The sequence below is a fragment of the Leptodactylus fuscus genome, chromosome 4 (assembly GCF_031893055.1).
Source record: "Leptodactylus fuscus isolate aLepFus1 chromosome 4, aLepFus1.hap2, whole genome shotgun sequence".
Lineage (NCBI taxonomy): Eukaryota > Metazoa > Chordata > Amphibia > Anura > Leptodactylidae > Leptodactylus > Leptodactylus fuscus.
In genome coordinates, this window is record NC_134268.1 from 24,030,002 (window position 1) to 24,054,474 (window position 24,473).

The 24,473-nt window shown below is 37.2% G+C and overlaps 1 protein-coding gene across 5 annotated transcripts in view; it reads left to right on the forward strand.

Annotated features, from left to right (window-relative positions):
• TRPS1 (transcriptional repressor GATA binding 1) overlaps positions 1-24,473 on the forward strand; it is a 237,932-nt gene that overhangs the window by 3,114 nt on the left and 210,345 nt on the right. For 2 of the 5 annotated variants that reach the window (XM_075270221.1, XM_075270222.1), the window contains exon 2: positions 16,606-16,676. The exons of the other annotated variants lie outside the window; for them this stretch is intronic. The gene's annotated coding sequence lies outside the window, so the exon portion shown is untranslated. The remainder of the gene's footprint in view (positions 1-16,605; positions 16,677-24,473) is intronic. 5 annotated transcript variants of the gene reach the window in all.

Here is a 24,473-nt window from a genome sequence, read left to right on the forward strand (position 1 = left end):
GTGGCAAACGCTCCGGGTTGGCAGTGAAAGGGTTAATAACTCTGTCTTGACCTTCCAATGACGTGACAATAATAATAATAATAATAATAATTAAAATATATATATTTTTATTTCAATTTATTTACAAAAAGTTGCCCCTATTAGATTTTCAAGGGCTAGGTCCCAAGCCTCTACCCTAAACTGACCTAAGGGGCTGATCTTATTTTACACTTGGGGATTCATTCGGGGGTGATTCTTATTATTAGTATCTAGATTTGTCGATTAGAAATTTTTGAATGGCCCCCCGGTAGGTATTTTTGGGGGTCGGCCGTCAACCTGAACGACGATGTGATTGATCCTTATTCCATATCTGAGACATTCATGTTATTAGGATTCGTATTACTAAATATGTAAATGAAAAAGTTCCTCTTGTAGCTATTTTTGGGTAGGTCGTGAAGTTTTACATCGTCCTGAACTGTCTGACTGATCCTTAGTCTGCACTTTTTGGAAGCATCAATAATATTATTCTAATTATTTCTATCTATCTATCTATCTATCTATCTGTCTGTCTGTCTGTCTGTCTGTCTGTCTGTCTGTCTGTCTATCTATCTATCTGTCTATCTATAAATATATAAATGCCCCCAATAGATATTTTTGGGAGAGATCATCAGGTTTTACCCCAAACTGACCTAAGAAGCTGATATTATTTTGGGAATTTTTTTGTGGCCTAATAAATTATTATTATTATTATTTATTATTTATTATTATTATTATTTTATTTATTATTATTACTGTTATTATTAGGGATATTAGTAAATTAATAAAAAGTAATTAAAAAAAAAATAACATAAATGCCCCCCCTCCCCCAGTAGGTGTTTTTGGGATCTGAACTGACTAATCCTAATTCTACAGTTCTGAATTGTGTCCATGATCTCCTATCGATGGTTCTTTAGTCCTTTTTGTTGTTTTTGGGCCCAATCAAAAATTCCCAATATGTTCCCCTAAGGCCCCAAATTAAGAGAGTGACCCCATTTGCTTCCCCATCCTCATAGGAGGACATGAGTATAACTATTATTGTCACACTTCTATGTAGCCTTAGAATAACAATGGTGGTTCCTTATCTATAAATAAGTGTCTATGTAGAATGACGTTTTGTCTTGCAGTTCAATGAATGGAAGTACCATCCCCCCCCCTCCAAATTCTTAATAGTTTTTTGCGGATACCTAGGAGCACCAATATTTCAATGATATTGTTTAACCCATTTTTCCTTTTTATTTTTCCTTTTTTTTTTTGTATTTTTTTTTTACTCTTTTCTGTCTGGTGTTAGGTCACCCCTGGGTGTTAGTATTGACAGGGGGCTGTAGTATTTGGGACTTCTGTAGCCAGTTGTAAACTTTTGAATAAAGGTTTGCTGGAGAGGGGGGTTGTATAGTCACTAGTATGACACAGTAGTAATGGTGTAACATTTTCTGTCTGTATACAGTATCTATAACTCTTTGTATATGTGTACAGTATGTATGTGTAACTTTTTATATATGTGTACAGTATGTGTGTAACTTTGTGTCTGTATACAGTATCTATATAACTTTTTATGTATGTGTACAGTATGTGTGTGTAACCTTTTGTATGTGTACAGTATGTATCCTTTTGTGTTTTTGCACAGTATGTATGTGTGTAACTTTTTATATATGTGTAGAGTATGTATAACCCTTTTTTATGTGTACAGTATGTATCTTTTTGTGTTTGTCTACAGTATTGTGTATATAACTTAGTGTATGTATACAGTATCTGTATGTAGCTTTTTCTATATGTATAGTATGTGTGTGTAACTTTTTGTGTCTGTGTACAGTATCTGTATGTAACTTTTTCTATATGTGTACAGTACGTGTATGTAACTTTTTGTGTCTGTATGCAGTATCTGTATCTAACTTTTTCTATATTTATACAGTATCTGTAACCCTTTGTATATGTGTACAGTATGTATCTTTTTGTGTTTGTGTATAGTATGTGTGTGTAACTTAGTGTCTGTATACAGTATCTGTATGTAACGTTTTCTATATGTGTATAGTATGTGTGTGTAACTTTTTGTGTCTGTATACAGTATCTGTATGTAATTTTTCTATGTGTAGAGCACGTATGTGTGTGTAACTTTTTGTATATGTATACAGTATGTGTGTGTAACTTAGTGTCTGTATACAGTATCTGTGTAACTTTTTCTATGTGTACAGTACATATGTATGTGTAACTTTTTGTATGTATGTGTGTGTAACTTTTTGTGTCTGTATACAGTATCTGTGTAACCTTTTCTATATGTGTACAGTATGTATGTGTGTGTGTGTAACTTTTTGTGTGTGTGTTATAGACGCTTATTGTGTTCTTACTGCGGCCTGTGTACATGATCCATATCACTGCTGTGTTATAGGACCCGGGAGGCGGAAACAAAAAAAAAATTTACAAATTGGAAGTTTGTTTATTGAAATTTTTTGGTTTATTTTCGTAGCCCCTCTTTAGCTCTTATTTTTTTTCAGACTCTTGTAAAACCAATCAATGGCCCTTTTTGTACTTTCCATATGATAATGACATCCTTTGCGATCTATCTGTGACCAGACACACAGCGGTGGGTATTTTTATAACCTGCTGCAGATTTGTTTTTTTTTCTTTCTATTTCTGGACCCTTTAGCAGTCTGCGTCCCCAGGATAGAAATCTAAGGTGTGCATCGATAAGGCGACATCTGAATTGTGCCATTGTGGTGGTGCTATGAGGTTGGGGGGGTCAGTAAGATACTATAGAGTGTGGACTGGGATGGTGGACGACCACATGGGCCATCGATGGTTTTTCGATAACGTGTATTGTTTGTTTTATGTGTTTTATGTAATTTTTTAGCTACTTTTTAATCTATTTTTTATTCTGGTCATGACCTGACAGTCACCAGCACCTATTTATTATTCCCGGTAGTGTGATGTAAAGGAATTTACCGGTTACATAATTCGAGTAATACCTCTATTGTATCTCTCCAAAGTACAGTACTAAATGTGGTTTCAGCAAGTGACATTTTCCCCTCCCCTCCCCCCACATCGATATACGAATGACTTACGATTGTGATGAGGAGTTCTTATGATACTTTGACCTATTTTTTGTGTTTTTGTATAGTCTATACAGTATTTGTATTTCCTTTTATCGACCCGGTAGGCATCTGAACAAGTGAATTTCTCTTCGTCCGGGGAACTTTGCTCATTTATCATCTTATTACTGACGTTCCATCTACTTCTGGTTACAATTAACCATTGCTATAATGTATCCCCTATGAATAAAGCTCCCGAAAGTGAGCGCCCAACAAATAAGACTCGGAGTTCCGTAGATTTAAGGTCGATACGCTGTAACCTATACGTGTGTTCTGTATAGTTTGATTAATTCTACCAATTTTTTTTAATTTTTTTTTTATTTTCTACGTGCACAATCTATACAAAGACATCTGTCGCTGTATTTTTATTTATAGATAGATGTTACATATTATTCACTTTCTGCAATGTGACCCCCGATAGAAAGCTCCGGGAAATATTAGACTATTCATAGAATTATTACGTATATATTTTTTTACATTTCTTGAGTTCCCGAGTTCTCCTGGCTTGTCCCGTTTGCTCCCTGACGCATAATGAGATCCAAATGCCAATTTTATGGTAACATCTTTAAGGTCTGCGTTCCGTATTCCGAGTTGTAAAAGTGATTTTATTTTTACGTTCGTGATGGTTTGAGATGTAAAATTTTACCTTTGGATGGCTCGAACAAAAGAAGTCCATTAAAAAGTTAGTGGTGGGCTCCTTTTGTAAGGCGGAACACCGGTTCTATTTGTTCTGTATGTGGAGAGGCAGGACGTTTTTACAGGTGGTAGGGGTGGTATTGGTCATTGTGGAGGCAACATGAAACCTAGTGTATGATTGGCCCATAGGCCCCTCTATCCCATGATACATATTACGTGAGGACCCTCGTAGAGATTTTGTATGACCTTTACATTCTCCATATAGTTTTGTTGTTGTAGTTGCTACTTGTTATTCACTATGCCACATACATCAGTCTTGTTATCCCAAAAATCCTTCAGTTTATCCTTCAGTCGTCCTGTATATCACTTAAGAGTTAATGGAGGCTCCCTGCATGGAAATGATTTATTGCAATCCTATGGAGGAATGACCGGTCCAACGCGTTTTCCCCTGTTCATAAATCCTATCCATATCCAACGTATAGAAATTCTACTTGAATTATCAGACAAGACTCCCATCACGTGGCTCCATGTCAGGGTTTATAGCAGGATTGGCACAGTAGGTTAGCTTAGGTGAACTGAAACGCGTTGGCAGTTGCCAGTTTTTCATTTCTCCAGGTTAGGCACTCCACCCAGTGTAATGCCCCACCCTACTTGGAAGACTATAATTCAATAGTACATGGCGTTTCCTGGTAAAAACCTCCCTATAGTTTAAGCTCAATAAGTGTTTTGATCCGATTTGGACCATGTCTTCCCTCAAGTATGCCGAGCTAAAAAAAAAAACAAAAAAAAAAAACCTCCGTCGATTGCGAGTGACATGATGTAATATAGTCTTACATGTGAGATGGAAAGTGGTGGTGAAATTGTACCCCTTCAACGGTGAAGACTTCCAGTCGATAAAAGACAGACGTATCATTATGTGCTATTATTCTTTTAGTTGTCTTTTCAGCGTTTTATACATATCGGTTGCTATGATATCAGTACACTGGTATTAACATTACTGAACAGAAAACTGGACTGACAGGCTTTGATGTTTCTGAGAACTGTGTCGTTCCTCAGACTGAGATGGGGCTCGTATTGTTTCGTTACGTTCTTGGTTTTCAGGGAATTAGTGATGCCTTCTTGGCCTTGATGCTTGGTATCGGCATTGCATTATTATATGCTGTGTGTATCTATAATTCAGAGGAGATAAGAGGTGACATTGATAAATATTTAGCTGCTTTCAGGAGCTACTTGACACCACCACACACCTCACCAAAGATGAGAACGAGTCCTGGTGACTTCCTTCAATTTTTGTACCACATTCAGACTAACCTATGGTGGATCCAATAACAACCATATGGTGACTTCCTTCAATTTTTGTACCACATTTAAACTAACCAATGGTGGACCCAATAACAACCAAATGGTGACTTCCTTCAATTTTTGTACCACATTCAGACTAACCTATGGTGGGCTCAATAACAACCATATGGTGACTTCCTTCAATTTTTGTAGCACATTTAGAATAACCTATGGTAGACCCAATAACAACCATATGGTGACTTCCTTCAATTTTTGTACCACATTCAGACTAACCTATGGTGGACAACAATAACAACCGTATGGTGACTTCCTTCAATTTTTGTAGCACATTTAGAATAACCTATGGTGGGCCCAATAACAACCATATGGTGACTTCCTTCAATTTTTGTAGCACATTTAGAATAACCTATGGTAGACCCAATAACAACCATATGGTGACTTCCTTCAATTTTTGTAGCACATTTAGAATAACCTATGGTAGACCCAATAACAACCATATGGTGACTTCCTTCAATTTTTGTACCACGTTCAGACTAACCTATGGTAGACCCAATAACAACCATATGGTGACTTCCTTCAATTTTCGTAGCACGTTCAGACTAACCTATGGTGGGCCCAATAAAAACCATATGGTGACTTCTTTCAATTTTCATACCACATTCAGACTAACTTACATTGGACCCAATAACAACCATATGGGTTGCCCATCTGGCTTTAGGACTAGAATTTGGTGCTTTTCAACTAAATGGCCTGAATTGTATTTCAATATATTGTTTTTTTGTTTTTTTTTTTCAATTTAATTAATGTTCAGTAGCACCCACAAGGGCCGTGCCGTTAATCGGATTAATCCAATTAATTCGTCATTCATAGACTCTGATTTTGATTAGAATTGTGAAATTCACTTCTAGCCCTGCCCCGGAGTCAGATCTCTTCCATACAGGCGTTGTCTTCCCGATGCAAGCTGTGATGAACAGTCTCCTTACTATAATCAGTAGTTGGATATATTTCATGCAGACTCATCACTCAACTTTTTGTTTTTTTCTTTTATGCAAAAACTTGAATATTGAGATTAAAATTGAAAGAAAGATTTTAGTTTTCGGCAAAACTCTCTCAGCCCTAGCGCCAACATAAGACAGAGATCGCCATGATTGACATCGGTCCCTGTCCCAACTGGGGCTCACGTTCTAAAATCCATTGTAAGTTATCCATATATTTTTTGTGTGTGCTGAACAACCAAAGCACCCAAAAGAAAAAACATACAAACTCCATAGAGACGTTGCCCTTGGTGGGATTCGATCCCAGGGACTGCTGTGCTCTCTATTTTTGCACAATTTTTTGTATTGTCAGAGGACATGATGTATGGGTTTGCCTTTGCGTTCGTGTAAATAGGATTTCTCCCCTGTGCTGTAGTCTATTTGCCTGGACCATCTACGTGACAGTGATTATGTACATAATCTAATCTCTTTGGATTAGCTACTGTTTACTTGGCTCTTTGTTTCTGGATCAGTCTTTCTAACTATATTTTTGATCACCCCTGGCCAAAGAATAATTCAGGACAGGACGTGTACCAGGTCTCGGGCCCTGAAATACGTTCACAAGGTCATTTTTGGGAATTTCAGTTGATACTCTGATGTTTTTGAGCAGGTGATGTATCTTAACCACTCTCAATACTGTGTCTTGTGTTTGGTAATCTTAAGGGTTTCAGGTGTGTGTCGAGTAGGGAGAGGTGGTAAAGCTGGCCCTACTAATTTAGATTTTTGTTCGATCAAATAGTGGTCTTATGACTGTGTCTCAATGGTAAATGTCAGGAAAGAGAAGAGTTAAGCTTGTTGGGATTCCGTGTGCCTGATCCTTTTGTTCCTACGGAGGTAAGCCTCTGCCGGAGGTGCCTGAGAGCTACTTTGATAAGGAACGTGGGCAAGTTGGGTCCGTATGGTGGGTTCCGGACACATAGCTATTGGCTGCTCAGCTGACAGGTATTTTGTATATGGCCAGTCTAAGCTGAGACGTCTTCTGGTGGTGGTTTATCTCCCATTAAATAAAAAAAAAGTTTTGAATGTGATAAAAAAAATTTTTTGGAATCAAAACATCTCCATACACATTAAATGGTTCGCCAGTCCCACCGAGACAAACCAGCTCTATTGACGTTAATCTCCTGTGTATGCTCACTTTTATAACCTCAAATTTTTTAGTTTTTTGCCTTACTTTTTGTATATTTTGCGTTTTTATTCTTGATTTTTTAAATTTATAGGATGTGGAAAATTCCAGCACTGTTGGTCAGTTGCATATGACAAGGTGTATGGTCACTATATAGGTTTTGATTGATACCATGTGTCGTATCTGATTGGTCCCGAATGGTCATTTTCGTCAACTCTGATCTCTTTATTAATGGTTATACAGTGAAATGTACATTTTTAACCCATGTAGGCACGTGGGAAGGTAAAGGATACCAGATGTTTTAAAAATTATAGACTCGGAGAGTAAAATTTCTACTTGCGAGCAAATTGACCACTTTTTTTTTTAAAGTCTAAGTCATTAGAACATTCATAACCAACTAAACCACATGGCCCTAAAGAGTGACCATAAAAGTTTACCTGGCTCTTGGGATCCGTGTGATTCTGGTCTCCTATATTTACATTTAGATGTTGCTGGATCTCAGTGAAATTATAAGGTATCTGCGCTTCAGGCACCTTCAGGTAGACTAACCTCTCGGGATGGTGACCTAATCACCGTGCAAACCGTTATGGTGTAAGTCAATGTCTAGTAAATTCATGAACCTGCCGAGGTCAATTATACCTGTGGACACGATGGTGTTTTCCATATAGGGTCTACAGAGGAAAACTGATGCATTTCCGCTACATTTTTTTCAATAGCGTTTCCCTATATGGGGCCTTGGTTTGAATTTTACGCGCAGTATTTTTTGAAAAGACACCACTGCAGTTTTTCATCGGGTCTTTTGAGTCCACCCATGATTGAGTCCTTCCTTTAGATTTCCCATTCCTATTAAATCCACTTTTGGCTCTAGTTCCAAAATCTGTGTCAAAAATTGCACCAAAAACTATGGCGCTTCTCCAAGAAATGCCATATGGGAAACCACCCAAAGAGACTCCCTACTCAATTTTTTTTCTAGGATTATCTTTCACCCTATGCCTTGGAATTCTTTCCTTTTTGATAGTGCTGATCTGAGCCAACGATAGAAATAGAGATAGTCACGAGTATTCAATGCCACTGGCCAGTCATTTGTAATTACAAAAATTTTGTTTCTGGGCCGTGGAAATATTGTATTCTATTATTTGGTTTCCAGTCGTTATTCTTGACATTTGTAGATTTGATGCTGTTATGGTCCAATGTTTCTCTTTATTGGACATTTATGTCGCTATTTTTGTTGAACTTTTTGTTGGTATAAATTTTTTTTTAAAATGTAGATTGTGAGCCCCGTATAGGGATTACAATGTGCATTTTTTTTCTCCCTATCAGTATGCCTTTGTAGAATGGGAGGAAATCCACGCAAACACGGGGAGAACATACAAACTCCTTTCAGATGTTGTTCCTGGCAAGATTCGAACCCAGGACTACAGTGCTGCAAGGCTGCAGTACTAACCACTGTGTTGTCAGTATAAAAATTTTTTAACCATTAACTAATTGATGTCATTGAATCCAGTTTTTATAGAGCTTATCTACCTATAGATCTATCAATCTTTACTCTTCCTTTTGACTCAAGCTATCCTGAGATGAGTGGTACAAGATGGTACAACTTGTTCAAAAAACCCAAAAACTTTTGGGGTACTCTTTGAGTAAAGCTAATTTTTTTTATTTTTTCCCCACCATACTTAAACTCACCCTATTCATCTTGGGATTTCTCAAGCCGTAAAGTAAGATAAGGAACATTTTCAAAAATATCAAAAATTTTCTTAGAATTTTCCACCTGGTTTTAGTTTACACTTTGCTCCATATTTATTCGTAGAACGTTTTCGCCTGTTTGCCCATCATCAACAAACTGTACATTGTAGCCAGGCCTTGTGACTAATTTGTCCCAGTAATTCTATTTTGTGGTTGTAATAGAACCGTCCACATGTAGACTTTTCATCAGGAAGTCTTTCATTCGGGTTGAGTCTGACTAGTGGTGTAGAATATTTCTTCTTCTTAGACCTTCTTATCTGCTTGCCTTTGTCCAATCCTCTTTGGGTTCTTCTTTAATGGTTTCCTTCGGTTTTGCCTTAAACCATTTGTAACCACCTCTGTGATGAGCGTTTGCCAGGTCGTTGCTCGTGAGAGATTATCTATGACAGTCTGTGTTATATAATGAACAGGAGTATTGTTTGCACAAGGTAACATATTGTGATTTGTGTACTTTTTTGGCAGTTGGCGTCCTCTCAACTCTAAAACCCGAGTGTGATCTAACATCATAGATATCTGAATATTTTTCAGCAGGCGGTATAGTTGTGATGTGTTTAAATCATGGCTGATAATACATATACAAAGCCCAAAATGGTAAACTCTGCTATCTCATGTGCTCAAGCTCATTGCCTTTAGGTATCCAGAGACTGAACGTAACTCGCTGAGCTTGCTCTGATCAGAAACAGACAAGTTCTAGTCTGACTGTGTTATGTTTTATTGAATAGAATTTAGATGTGTTCATATTCGTTGTATTTAGTCATTTTAGTATTTTATTATATTCTGTTCTGTATCGGATTCCACATATATATTATTATTACTATTTATGGAATTGTGAATTGTTTTGTAATTTTTTTTTTTTTAATTATTTAGTGAATTTTTTTTTTTTTTTTTTTAGCGGTTTTGTGTATTTTTTTTAATGACCTCTAAAACGTAACACGGGTTGGCTTTTATCAACCCTCCCCCCGGGTATATTTTCTAATTTTTGCCCCTTAAAGTTTTGCACAGTGTATGCACCATGGGTCATGTATTTTGCACCAGGTTCCTTTTTCGTCAGAGTGCTTTATCTTGAGTAACATTTTGCACTGCAACTCTATTATATGAATAAGGGATTTTTTGCAAAATGTTTGACTCCTTTGCACCTTTTTTTCAGAATTCAGGAGCACGGAGGGCTGTAGCTTCAAAAAAAGCACATGCAAAAAAGTTGTAAAAAATTGTGCAGCTGATAAGTGACCCCTGTTGTGTTGTGTTGATGACGTTGGGTATGTTTGCAAGCTGTAGGTATTCTGTGTTGTTGTTTTTTTTTATTATCTAGTAGTTTTTTGTCCTAGGCTTTACTATTAGAATTGAAAAAAAAAAAAAATGTAAGGGTTAAAAATGCTATAAAAGGCATTGATTTTGATATGGCTGTGTATCTACAGTACAATTAGTGTTTGGTGTGTTTGGGGCAGGGGATCTGTAATGTAGTAATCTCACCTGTGGTCATATGTGAAACCACAAAAATTTACTGTGTGTGATAAAAAATATATTATAATATTCTTGTTTGTCCTACTTTTTTTTTTTTTTCAAAGTATTTTGATATTTATTTCTCCATTTTAGGACACCATGTGTTGTATATTTGTGTCACTTTTTAGTAGGCAGCATTGTATATAGTATATGTATATAGCATTGGTCTAGTATAATGTACTGTATACACATAACATGTATGGGTAGATGTACAGTAGTAAGACAATGTATAAAACACAAATAACTCGCCCCGAGAACGAACCTAATATCTATATTCTATTATAGAATTCTGTTCTGTTCTATTCTATTCTAGATTCTATTATATCCTAGATTCTATTATAGAATTTTATTCTATTCTATTCTATAGTCTATTATAGAATTCTATTCTATTCTATAGTCTATTATAGAATTATATTCTATTCTATTATAGAATTCTCTTCTATTCTAGATTCTATTATAGAATTCTATTCTATTCTATTCTAGATTCTATTATAGAATTCTATTCTATTCTATTCTAGATTCTATTCTGTTCTATTCTAGATTCTATTATAGAATTCTGTTCTGTTCTATTCTATTCTGTTCTGTTCTGTTCTATTCTAGATTCTATTATAGAATTCATTCTATTATTCTATTCTGTTCTATTCTAGTCTATTATAGAATTCTATTCTATATTCTATTATAGAATTCTCTTCTATTCTAGATTCTATTATAGAGTTCTGTTCTGTTCTATTCTATTCTAGATTCTATTATAGAATTTTTTTTCTTTTATTCTATTCTATAGTCTATTATAGAATTCTCTTCTATTCTAGATTCTTTTATAGAATTCTATTCTATTCTAGATTCTATTGTATTGTACAGTAAGTTGTAGTTTCTGTATTTCTTGTATAGTCGATAGTAGTGGTAAAGATGTATCAGAAATTGTGTATATGGCCGATCTTGTAGTTCTCAGCACGAGGAACAGTTTTGAGGAATATATGTGAAATTTTATTGTGGATTTTTTTTATTTTATTTACTCAATAGCACCACCATTATATAATCCATAAATACCAATAGTGTGAATAGGATCCTCGTCATTCATGAAGTATCAGTCTTTTGTCAACTGAAAAATAAAAAAATTGACATTTGTCCGCCCACGGTCATCAAACCCTTTTACAGGAATGTAAACATATTATTCACCTGTTTAATGTGCTGATATGTGAGAATAGGAAAGTGTTGCTATATACTATGTAATGACACCCGGGCTCTGCCTATACGGACGTATAAACTGTTTATGTACTGACTTGTAAAGTGCCCGGTGTACTATCCAAGGTTAATCATAGGGCTGAGGTTCTCGTAGACCTGATGTATGAGAATTTACGGATATGTGGCGTGATCTGACAAAGTAGTCACTGCTAATAAGTAGAGTTACGTGTAAAGACAGAGACGTAGTATCATTACCTATCCAGGGTGGTGGAGTTGGTAGGCCAAACCTTCGACTCCTGCTCCGACTCTTTCATATATGGCTGACAGCCGTGGTCAGGATCCTCTAATTCATTAAAGAACTAGTGATGGAGTTTCTGAATGAAAGTAAATACGTAACCAACTCTATAACTGTAATATTCCACGATTCCCGACCACATCTAGTAAAATGGTGTACGCCATAATGGAGATCCAGTATGACTGATTAGGGACATGGCTATAGGGTTGGCAGTGGTAGTAGCTGCACTTGGGCCCGTATGCCTTAGGTGGCCCAAAGACTCTTCTACAACGTAAGTTGACACCAGTGTTATAAATGGCATATAGGGGGTGCTATGACAGAGTTGGATTTTTAAGTCAACTTTCCATCTGGCTGCAATACCATAAATATTAAAGGAGTTTTTCCAGACTAAAAATAAGAATTTCTCCTAAAGAGGGGTCACTGTTATCAGATTGGTGGAGGACACTTGCACTTGGCACCTCCATCAATCACCTGTCCTCTGCAGATGATCTACAGAGAATGGAGGAAGAAGCAAACAGCGCTGTTCTCTGTGTAGTGGTGGATTTGAGTCACTGCAGCTTGGGTCCATTTAGATGAATGGGAACTGATCTGCAGTACCTGATGTGGCCACTACATAGAGAACAGAGCTGTCTGCTTCCTGCTCCACTCCCTAGATAACAGCTGAGTGAGGGTGCTAGGTGCCGGACCCTCCCAAATCGGGTGACTTAATGAATGACTTATGTTTAGGATAGTCTAGCTCTTTTTTGGGTTACAAAGCAGATTTTACTCGGGTCTGAACCTGTAACCCTCCAGCCACATCGCAGACGCTTGCATATTTCATTCTAATTGTTCCCTAAATCAAACGTTTCGATGGAATTTTCACACTAGATTTCGTAAAGATGCAGCAAATATAGGATTAGGTTTCGGGAGAATAATTCATGTATTGCTGCCATTTGCATTTATTGAGCCCGGTCCAAATGCAATTATAAAGTTACATTCTGCCAAGAATAAGAAAAAAAATATCTAAAATAAAAGGAGAAACTGTGAATAGAACAAGTAAGATGGAAGAGAAACGTGAAGTTGGGCGAAGCAGGGAACGATGGGGCCAAGTATTACACCGCGCTCGGCTGCCAAGGTTTGGATATTTTTCCAGGGACACTTGGTGCTCCTGGGTACAGGCATCTGTTTACTTTCTACACCCTTCAATATGATATCAGCATCTTCTCTGTCAACATTTCCAGGCGCTTGCCAAAGACGTTTTGCTGCTGGGCCATTGTAATTGTAGATATTTTCTTCTGTCTCTGTAGAGCTCTGGGCGCTGTAACCCTATACCGTATACCGCACAATGGTCGCACCGAATAACTTACACCCGCTGTGACCCGCCAAGCCAGTTGTTTCAGAATGGCAGCAATTTTGGCTGAAACTTCTTATAGAAGCAAAAACAATATATATCTAATCAATTATGCAAAATTGATAATAATATAATATAAAATATCTAGATTATTTTGAATTTGGATTCCGGAACTTTTTTTTTTTTTCTGACTCCACTACTCCGACTTCATAGGTTAAAAACAGCAAACATTTCCAGTCCTGTGCGTCCTTAGCTTCTTGGAGTATGTTTTTTTTTTTTTTTTTTTATAAATTTTTTGTTGCTTTTCCACATTGGTCTTGATTCCTCTCCTTCACTCTGTATCTTGATCTTAAAGGGGTTATCTGACCTTTTTGGGGTGGAGGGGGCATAAAGGTATCGGAAAATAGTATAACCAAAAATAAATAAAAAATTATAATAAAAAAAAATGAAAACCAGTCCCTAAAGTCTTTAACAAGTGGTAACATTGTGACTGTGGCTGGCATGTGTGTGCCATACTACTGGCATCATGTTCCCACTGCTGAGTCAGAAGGTACGGTACGTAACGTACATGTCTGACAAAGGTTTGGAATGGATGCCATGTTCTAAAGAATCCCGGTTTATGTGTTAGTGCCATCTCCTGCCACATAGCACCTCCGGTACTTGTCTATTGATACGACCTAACCATAAATTGACCACTGGTCACGACCATAACAAAATTCTGGCCACTATACCTCCTGACTGGACCTAAGTGCTGGACCTTCAGAACCTAGATTTCTTATTTAAAGTTTAACCCTTCTAACTACATCTTTGGTCCCATCTTTGGATTATATGGTTGTCCATCTGTTGGAATAACTGGCGTGAAGCAGAATTTATGGTGGCTCCCTTCCTTGGCTGAAGGTTGGGGGTATCTAAGGCTGGACCTGTGTCGATCACTGGATTAGAGGTCTTGTTCTTGTAGACACAACCCCTGTAATACTTCTATACATCACTCCCTTCCAATGGAAACCCTTCAGGACGTTTTGGCCTTAGTCCAGTTTCGGGTGGCAATTGGGGTCAACAAGAACCTGCACCTTTCTGGTTCTAAACGAAGAACTAGGGAGCCTTAAATGTGGTTATATCACCGTCACCTAAATTTGGGCTACTAATATAGATTTTATTTATGTGTAGATTGTGAGCCCCATATAGGGATCACAATGTACATTTTCCCTATCAGTATGTCTTTGTAGAATGGGAGGAAATCCACACAAACGGGGAGAACATACAAACTCCTTGCAGATGTTGTTCCTGGCAGGATTTGAACTCAGGACTCCAGCGCTGCAATGCTAACCACTGAGCCACCGTGTTGCCCCCATAGATTTTTTTTTTTTAATGTTTCTCATTGACTTCAATCTTTTTCTTCCGTTTAGGCTGTTCTGCGGTGGACGATTATGTGACCGATTTAACTCTTTAGGAGTGTTATAATAGTGAAAAATACGTTAAACGTTTTCAGTAATAAACTTTTATAATCCAGAAGTAGTTGCGGACAATTTTCAAGTGTCGACAGAGTTGTTGTAAAGCCGAACTGTAATCTGTTGTGGGATCAGATGCATTGATTGGCAGGTTTGGCAGGATGATGCGTACTTAGCTCAGCATTAATGGGGAAATTATAGACTATATAATTAGCTTTTTACATCGCTGTATGTGGCTACGGAAAAAAAAAAATGTTTCGAAGTAAACTAAATTGAGGAGCTTTAACCCTATAAATTTGGAATTTCAGAATTTTTTATTTTTTTTATTCATAGGGTCCATGCTTTAGACTTATTTTTCTTCTTCTTCTTCTTCTTCTTCTTCTTCTTCTATTATTATTATTATTATTATTATTATTATTATTAATAATAATAATAATAATAATAATAATAATAATAATAATAATAATAATAATAATAATAATAATAATAATATTATTATTATATATTTTTTATTCATTTATTTATTTGCAGATTTTTTTTTACATATATATATATATATAATACAACTTTTATCCTTTATGTATATATATTTTTTTAGACCATAATGTTAACAATGCAAGTTAGGAAATGTGACCGTAGATCAGTTCTCTTTCCCATCTGCCATATTTTATTTTATTTTTTTACAATTTTTTTTTTTACATATTTTAATTTAATCTGCATGAATAATTTAAAATTATCTGCATCAGAAACAATTTTTTTTGTTCATTTTTATTTATTTATTTTCTTTTTTTTGTGATATTGGAATGGTAAAATTCAGCTGAAAATGATTATGCAGTATCATAACCATCTTTTATTTTGCTGTATTATTACTATTTGCATGGCCAGTGGAAATTTTTGTGAAATATTGCGACTTGATTCGGCAGATACCATGAGAGATATGACTGTTTTCTATTTTTATTTTTTTTTCGGTAGTGTAAACTAAGAGTATTGATGCTCTTCAGATATCGATGTCTGTGTATAAATGGAAAGTAATGGACCATTTACGAATCAATATTCACAGGATGTCGGCCAGAACGTAGTCTTTAGCCAAGGCCATAGCACTAATGATGCAAACCCCTGAGCTGCTATTGAGCAGGAGGGAAGGTGAGACTCAACTCAGACTGGTCTCGTTAAATCTTCTTTAAGGTCTTTTGTTTCCTCTCCCCATTTCCTAAACAATAAAACTTTTTTTTAAAGATTGTTGGATTTTAACTGTCCAGAGGGTCTCGCATCATGGCAAGGGGCCAGGATGGAACATGCCCTTGGTCCTCCTAAAAAGAGGAACGAGAACATGACCCAGGGTCAAATGACCACTTAAATTACTGTAATGTATCTTTTTGTTCCTGGTATTGTTGCCTTGTACGACATTACTTTTTTTTTTTTTTGTGTGTATTTCGTTACAAGATGCAACTTTTTGGGTTTTTTTATCCATTGTGGTTACAATGGTATAACAATGTGTAAGACTCCGGTGATGTCCCCAGATCGAAGAATATGCAGTAGCTATAGACTGATTTACTCTTACTCTTACGTATCACTTTTATAGCTACGTTGTGATCTTTAGCAAATATTTTTTATGTTTTTTAATTTCCGCAAAAATTATATTATTTAAGAGCATCAACCACAACAACAAAGCCACGTCTGAATACAATTACATGGTGTTAATCGGATTCTGAAGACTAAAAATATGGTCATTTTAGTATAAATATTTAATTTTAGTAAAAAATCTAAAAAAAAATTATTTTATACCATTATTGAAATATTTATTGGTTTGCACTTTATTTTGTCTAGTCAGTGTATTATATTTTTTTAAGTTGATTTGAGAATTTTTCCTTCTATTCTCTGAGTGACAATCTATCGTTCTTTCTTGTGTAGCACTGACACTGTACTCAGCTCTTTACAAAATGAGATACGTCGGTTAAGCAAAGGAAAGCTTCGTCACAAGGGTAAGTACAACCTACCCACCTGTCATAGGAAATTTTTTTTGTCTCTTAAAATTTTTTAAAAACTAGGCCTCTGTTTCCCTATATAAGACAGCATGTAGAATATTTAGTCTCCTCTTTGCACCCTTATACCCCCCTAAACCTCTGTCTATAGCTTTCTAAATACGTATTCTATATGGTTACCCTACTAAAGCAACGGGGCAACACGGTGGCTCAGTGGTTAGCACTGCAGCCTTGCAGCGCTGGAGTCCTGGGTTCGAATCCCGCCAGGAACAACATCTGCAAGGAGCTTGTATGTTCTCCCCGTGTTTGCGTGGATTTTCTCCATTTCTACAAAGACATACTGATAGGGAAAAAAAATACATTGTGATCCCTATATGGGGCTCACAATCTACATAAAAAAAGTAACTTTTATTACATATAATAAAACCAAAAACTATATGAAAAACATTAACCCTATAAAACACCTATAGATAGTCATCAGAATCCATAGGTGAGACCTGATTCTCATCATGTTATTACACCTGGAATTCGTGCATAAACTAGGACCGGGACTCGCTGAATCTATAGGACTTTTATTTTTCATATGTTCAAACCTGTTTAGTTTTTTTAAAAAAATTTAAATTTTTGATATTTTTAATTGTTAGTGAATATTAGGTTAATAGCTTTTTTTTTCTGGTGGTTGGGCACTACTATACACTTTCAGGTTCCCATCCCCCCCCCAAAAAAAAAAAAAAATTAAAATAAAAAATATAAAAAAATAAAGAAATAAAAAAAAAAAAGTCTATATCATCACCCCGGCAAAAAAAAAAAAAAAAAATAAAAAAAAAAAAAAATATATATATATATATATATATAGCCCTCTGCATTCCCTTACAAGACAGCAGACTATACTCTAAGTAGTTTTCAACTTTCCCCCACTCAAAAAAAAAAAAATCTAGTCCTCTGCATCCCTATACAAGACAGCAGGGAGTATATACTTTATATATGGACGGCACTGCAAAAAATATATTAAAAATGTGTAAGGATATTAAAATTCCATTTGTCATACTTAGTAAAATATGATGCGGAGACGTTTACCCAGAAATCACAATGGATTATTTTAGACAGATTCCAATTACAATTTTCCTGTGTATTCCCTGGTTAAATCCGTAATCCTTCTGCGCCTAAAAAAATCAGGATAGTCTGATGTAAGGATTTCCTTTTTCTCAGAGAAGCAAAAAAAAAAAAAAGCAAAAGAAAACAACGTCCCCCTTTTCCTATGTCTGCAGCGCCTGCTCCCGTAATCTGCCTTAAGTCTGTTTGTATCTGACATGAGAAATGTATATTAGCTTGTTTGTTTAGTGTCAAGGCAACTGATACAATAATTGCTGTTCCGTGCACCGGGACGTCATACTGTATGTTACATAAATGTGATGACGCTTTGGTACAACGCTCCTCATGCCTGGGTTTTATCTCGGTCACAATCCACTGCAGGGTTTTCTATCAGGACGTGATCTCGTGCAACGTCATGTTTGTGACTAATTATTAAGGAATGTTTTCCGACATGTTTTATGCAGATTGTTGAGAAGTAGGTTACGGGCCGGAGTCTCGCAGTAACTTGTGAGATTATTTTATTGCTGCCACTGTATTTTTCATTAATTATTTCTGATATTAGACAACGGAGCAGGAAGGACTTTTAATATATATATATATATATATATATATATATATATATATATATATATATATATATAGTTATTGTTCAAACTTTGGAAGAATATACAGAAATAGAAATGTTAATAGTTAAATTTTTGTTAAATTTTTGGAAAAAAAAAAAATCTAATTTTTTGTGTGGCCTTTGCCATCCATCAATCCTTCTTGGTATTTGTATCCAGTTTTATGAAGGAATATAGGTTTTCTGTATGTATTGTCTACTATATCGCTTACTGTATATATAATGGTCCCCTTGTGCCCCAATGTTTCGCCTTGTAGAGTGGTGGATGTCTTATTCCTTAGCCTCCATTTCGGCGGTTTTGGATCTACGTGACATCACTGACTCCACTCTATGTCAACTACTGGTTCATAGGGTAGAGTGGAGTCAGTCATATGACCCAACGTTGGGTTCTGGGCACCATCTTCTATACAGTAAGAAAATCTTATAAAGTGCAAGTAAAAAAATTCTATCCCCATATGACTACCTTATTATGACCTGTGCCCACTCTATTTGCTATCTGTACCCCTCCTCACTTCCCGGTGCTGGGATGTTACCATAAGGGGCACAGAGACTGCAGTCTTACTTGAGCAGGGGACCCAATTGCCACATATGTGGAGACAACTAATATAAATAATATGTTAATACAGAATTTTGTCATCGGTTTCCCCGAATATTTGGTGGAGTTGCACCATCTACAAAGGGGTTTCACCATCTACAAAGGGGTTTCACCATCTACAAAGGGGTTTCACCATCTAGAAAGGGGTTGCACCATCTACAAAGGGCTTGCACCATCTACAAAGGGGTTCCACCATCTACAAAGGGATTTTTGTGATTTAGAAAATCTATTCTCAAATATCCTATAGGTCAATTGAGGTAATAAAGATGGGGTTCCAACGATTGCCTCAAGCTCTGGATGACTTGTCCAGGACTTGCATGTCCATGTATTGCCCCAGTTGTCCATTCATTTAATTGAGAGGATTGTAATGCTTCTTTTCCTCCGTGGTGGCGCTGTAGACAATTGAAACTCATACTGTTTGGTTCATCATCAGGTTATATCTGATCACTTGTGATCCAATGAGACATCCCGTGTTCAAAGTGAAGATCCTTCTTCCAAATTTCCAAATCTGACAACCCAATTAATAACTATATTAAAAAAATTCAATTTTCTGGGAAATAAAAATGTATGTACTTTAGCATGTCCATAAAAGAGAAACATGAGGACATTGTGAACGTCATATGATCCTGGCTAAAATTTTATGCTTGAGACCAACCTGAAAGTGTCAGCTGACCCCCATTAAAAGAGGTTCTCCAAGGCTATGTCAATAAAGTTTATTGAAGAGGGCACACAACATGCTCTGGTTTGGCAGTATATTATATGTTCAGATTTAACCCCTATTGAGGAATATTTATGGCAGATAATTGCACCTCCAGTTCATGACCTATGGAGAACATCTCAGGGGCACACTGGAGTATTTAGCTGGAACATATGATTAATGGAATCAGGTTGCATTGTAGCTCTAGCCTTTTTGGATTACTGTATACAATACCTTGGTGGTATCGCTTGCTATTTTCAGAGCCTCTTTCTAGAATATCCCAATATATTCACCTCTCACCTAGCCAGCCATTACCCTGTTTGGCCCTGATGAAGGGCAATCATCTCCATCTTCGCATGGTTGGGTTCCTCTTCCATTTGGATATTCTGTTTTGGTTTTAAGCCCATGTCATGCAACTAGGTTTCTGGAAAACCATGCATTCATCTATAGGGAGCTACCTTACAAAAGGTGGTGCTAGAACAACTTATTTACATCTTGTATATGGCCTTAAAATTAAGGAAACCTAGTTTCCCTTGTGACACACATAATTGAGTAGAGTCCTGCATCTCCCACTTAGCTCTTGCACTAGGTATAACAGGGTGTTCCTTTAAGTTCCTGATTTCTTAGCAAATTAGTCAACTCTGGACATGAAGAAAGGTTTTGCTCATTACTATCCATAGCCCTTGAGGGACCATTGATTTGAAAGGAACCCTCTGTTTTTCCATAAAATTGTAACATATCTTGGACAATTTCTTGTTAAATTCCCTGGTGCTCTCCTTTTCAGTTCTTCTTCTGTGGATCCATTGATTTCTAGTCCCTTTTGCACTCCTCTCCAATGCCTGACAGTTTCTCAGACTACCAGATGCCCACTGGGGTGGATTTATCATAGCTTGTGTGCCAGAGAAGTTTTGTACAACCCATAAAAAAGTTGCAAAAATTTGTAGAAGTCAAATTTTTACGCAAAAATTATGATTAAGTTTTGCACCCTGCACACTAAAAGGGCAATGTAGGAGTGGAGAAAATTGCCCTGTTCTGATTGCAAAAATATCCTGAAGAGTTGGTGTAGATTTGGGACAGAGACCCCATAGCATGCAACTCCTCATAAATTAACCACAAACTCCGAATGGGCAGGAATGATCTGGAACGGTTTTAGAAACGCTATGCTATAGTTCAGAAGTTTAAGATGCTCCCCCCTCTTTCAGATTGACCAGTTTGGATTGCTTTTGGTAGTCTGCTGGTGGCCACTCTAGGTGAATGCAAAGGAAACCTGAAACTGGTGGATCCACAACTTAAGAACTGAAAGGGCCGGTGCCATGTACTTTAACTTTACATTACCCTTTTCCATGTAGCTTTCACCAGTGCTCAGTTCCGCTCATGTTGAATTCTTCAAGTACTTTTCAAGAAGAGACGGGGATGGGCTGACTAGTCTTGGCACATTTCTGACTCAAAAAAGTGGTTGTCCCTCCAAAAGTCGTCTACCAACTCTACTAGAATACCGCCCCTGTGGGTACATATTTTTGAGCAGAATTTTCTTTTGTCTCCATACAATTGTGCTTTAATACACCTTGCCAAACTAGTTTATGAAGTAGCATGAGCAGAGTTGGCCCATAGGAGGTACAGAAGAAAGAATTTACATGTCTCCGCTCCGTTCTTCAAATTAAGAAAATGTCTATCATTTGGCTTTATGAGGTTGAGTATCTCATGGCGGAGACATGTAAACTGCCGGTCTTAAAGTACCCGCCTAATACTGTAAGAAATTCCCTACAACATTAGTTCTATCTAGCTCTGGAGTGACTTAACTCTGTACTCCTCATATTCCTCCAGTGACATAAGGGCAATCCTTTTGAAATGGGTTAAATTCTGGTGATACCAGAAGAAAACGAAACATCTGGAAGCTATTTCCTATTTGTCTGTTTCCTTCAGTTCAGGGGTCTTGAACTCCAGTCCTTAAGGGCTGTAAACTGTCCAGGATATAAGGCTATCCCTTCTTGACAGTGTGCGTCAATCACAATGAATGAACCTCTCACCGGCCCACCTGTAAAAATATCCTTAAAGGGGAAAAGTATTGCCGGTTTATGGGTTTCATTTATTTGCCTGAATTGCTCTGAACAAATTGGATTAGTTTCAGAGGCTTCGTCTGTAAATAGGACGGTGTTCTGCCAAGCCGTTATTGCGTTAGAAGTGAAAAGAGAATTTTCCACAAATGGCAACAGTGACAATTTTTGTTTTGTAAACAATGACATTAATTAAGATTTCTATTTATTTTTGTTTTTTTTTTTCCGATTTCATTGCATTTTTTTTTTTATGAAATCTGTGTTGAAATGAAATTTTGGGCAATAGGAAGCTTTTTGTTCTCATCCCTTCTCAGACAGTTCTAAAATCATGTTGGCCGTAACTTTGAGACGGTATGAGACTTTGGCCTTAACTTTGAGATGACATGAGACATGTTGGCTGTAACTTTGAGACGACATGAGACGTTGGTTGTAACTTTTAGATGGTACGAGACATTGGCCGTAACTTTGAGACGACATGAGACATGTTGGCCGTAACTTTGAGATGACATGAGACATGTTGGCCTTAATTTTGAGAGGACATGAGACATGTTGGCCGTAACTTTGAGATGATATGAGACGCTGCCCATAAGTTTGAGACGGTACGAGATGTTGGCCGTAAATTTGAGATGACATGAGACATGTTGGCCATAACTTTGAGAAGACATGAGACATGTTGGCCATAACTTTCGGGCTATGAATAAGGCACGTATGTGCTGAAACGCGTCAGCCGACGTCACTTCTCCTTGGTGTGTTCGGGGGTAGGGAGTGATGTTCACTGATTGTATGGACAAAACTTTTTAAATGTTTTCTAAATAAAGCATTCGGATTTTATGTACGTGGATGCCGGATCCTTCATTTCTTCGTAACTTTGAGAAGACATGAGACATGTTGGCCATAACTTTGAGGTGACATGAGAGATGTTGGCCATAACTTTGAAGTGATATGAGACATGTTGGCCATAACTTTGAGGTGACATAAGACATGTTGGCCGTACGTTTAGGACGACATAAGACATGTTGGCTGTGACACTTAAAAAATTCAGTCATTTTATTCAAAATGAAGTCATACTAGGGATGTGTCTTATTTTTTGTAGCTAATATGTGGCCATGGTTGTTTCCACCTCTAATTTCTTCTGACTCCGTACACTGTATAGTACCATTGCTAATTGGTGAGGTGTTGGGTGTCAGTCCTCCACTGATATTGATGACCTATCTGGGTTTGGGGTTTGCTGGATGTCAAACCACCATTGATTTGATATTATGCTTCATCAATATCAATCACTCCCCAAAAGCCAGGAAAACCATCCCAGCCATCAGCTGATCATTGTAGGATTGCCTATAGGACTTTGAGGCAAGACATATATAGTGACCACTGCAGGAACAATAGAGTGTGACATGGTGGCCAGTCAATGAATGGTCATGCATGTGCTATGTAGAATTGTCATGTCCTCCAGGGCTAGAGTTATTCTTTTTGAGTGGCATTTCTCCTCTGTCTTTGTAAAAAGAGAAGATCCCGAGCAATGGACGCCCCCAGCCTTTCTGTCTGTTCAGATCTCCGGCATTGTCAGGCTTACTAATGCATGTGCTGTGATTATTTCACTAATCTGTTTGCTGTAACCAGCTCGGATTAAAAAAAGAAGTAAAATATTTGTGCGTATAACATATGTTGCTAGATTTTTAGGCTTTTCCCTAATCAGTTCGATTAGCCTCTTAGTTCTTGGTTTAGCAGTGATCGAGGCTCGGGAAGCTCTTCCGAATGTTTTCATCACCAACGTCGCTAACTATTTAGGGCTGATAAGAATCTGATGATTAAAAAATCCATATGATTGTGTAGTAACCTCCATTAAAATCAACCTATAAATAATGGATCTGATATGGGGTTTAAGTAATTGCTCAGAGTACCTGCGGTGTGATGAGTATCTGCTCAGAGTATATGCAGGTGAAGAGTGTCTGCTCGGAGTACCTGTGGTGTAATGAGTATCTGCTTGGAGTATCTGCAGTGTGAACAGTATTTGCTCAGAGTACCTGTGGTGTAATGAATATCTGCTCAGAGTATCTGCAGGTTGATGAATATCTGCAGTGTAATGAGTATCTGCTCGGAGTATCTGCAGTGTGATGAGTATCTGCTCAGAGTATCTGCAGTATAATGAGTATCTGCTTGGAGCATATGCAGTGTGATAGGTATCTTCTCAGAGTATCTGCAGTGTAATGAGTATCTGCTTGGAGTATCTGCAGGGTGATGAGTATCTGCTCAGAGTATCTGCAGTATAATGAGTATCTGCTTGGAGCATATGCAGTGTGATAGGTATCTGCTTGGAGTATCTGCAGTGTGATGAGTATCTGCTCAGAGTATCTGCAGTATAATGAGTATCTGCTTGGAGCATATGCAGTGTGATAGGTATCTTCTCAGAGTATCTGCAGTGTAATGAGTATCTGCTTGGAGTATCTGCAGGGTGATGAGTATCTGCGGTGTGATGAGTATCTGCTCAGAGTATCTGCAGTATAAAGAGTATCTGCTCGGTGTATCTGCAGTGTGATGAGTATCTGCTCGGAGTATCTGCAGGGTGAAAAGAATCTTCTCAGAGTATCTGCAGTATAATGAGTATCTGCTTGGAGTATCTGCGGTGTAATGAGTATCTGCTCGGAGTATCTGTGGTGTGATGAGTATCTGCTCGGATTGCCTCTAAACTTAATCAGCACTTCTCTTACATTTCTACTTGATTACGGAAGATGTAAAG